Here is a 515-nt window from a genome sequence, read left to right as displayed (position 1 = left end):
GGCAAGCTCCTGACTTGAGCTCGGATGGCTGACGTTTCCACTCAAAGAGCCTGTCTCCAGTAAACACACTGTGGGCCAGGCCAGCAGACCGGCAGGTCCCTCCCCACTCAGAGGCGCCTCTGTTTGGGAGAATCTGGGTGGGTTTCCACACCTGCCCACTGTGCCCCTTGCCTTTTTCTTCCTGTGCTTGAAGTTCTCGCACTGACGTTTAAGTTCATCAGTGAAGGAGGAACCCTAACCCCCGGCCCCCACCCACCGCCCCAGCAACAGCAGAGGCCCAGCCCCAGGCGCTGTCACGTACAGGACCTGCAAGCAGCACACCATGACTTCCCGCACGTTCCCGGGGGCTGCAGCTACAGGGCCCGGGAGACCCCAGCAGGAACCCAGGGTGAGAGGGGCGGGGCCAGCTGCCTGGTGACTGGCCAGGGTGAGAGGGGCGGGGCCAGCTGCCTGCTGACTGGCCAGGATGAGAGGGGTGGGGACGGCTGCCTGGAGACTGGCCAGGGTGAGAGGGG

This window comes from Neomonachus schauinslandi, unplaced genomic scaffold (assembly GCF_002201575.2).
Source record: "Neomonachus schauinslandi unplaced genomic scaffold, ASM220157v2 HiC_scaffold_1864, whole genome shotgun sequence".
NCBI lineage: Eukaryota > Metazoa > Chordata > Mammalia > Carnivora > Phocidae > Neomonachus > Neomonachus schauinslandi.
This window is presented reverse-complemented; position numbering follows the sequence as displayed.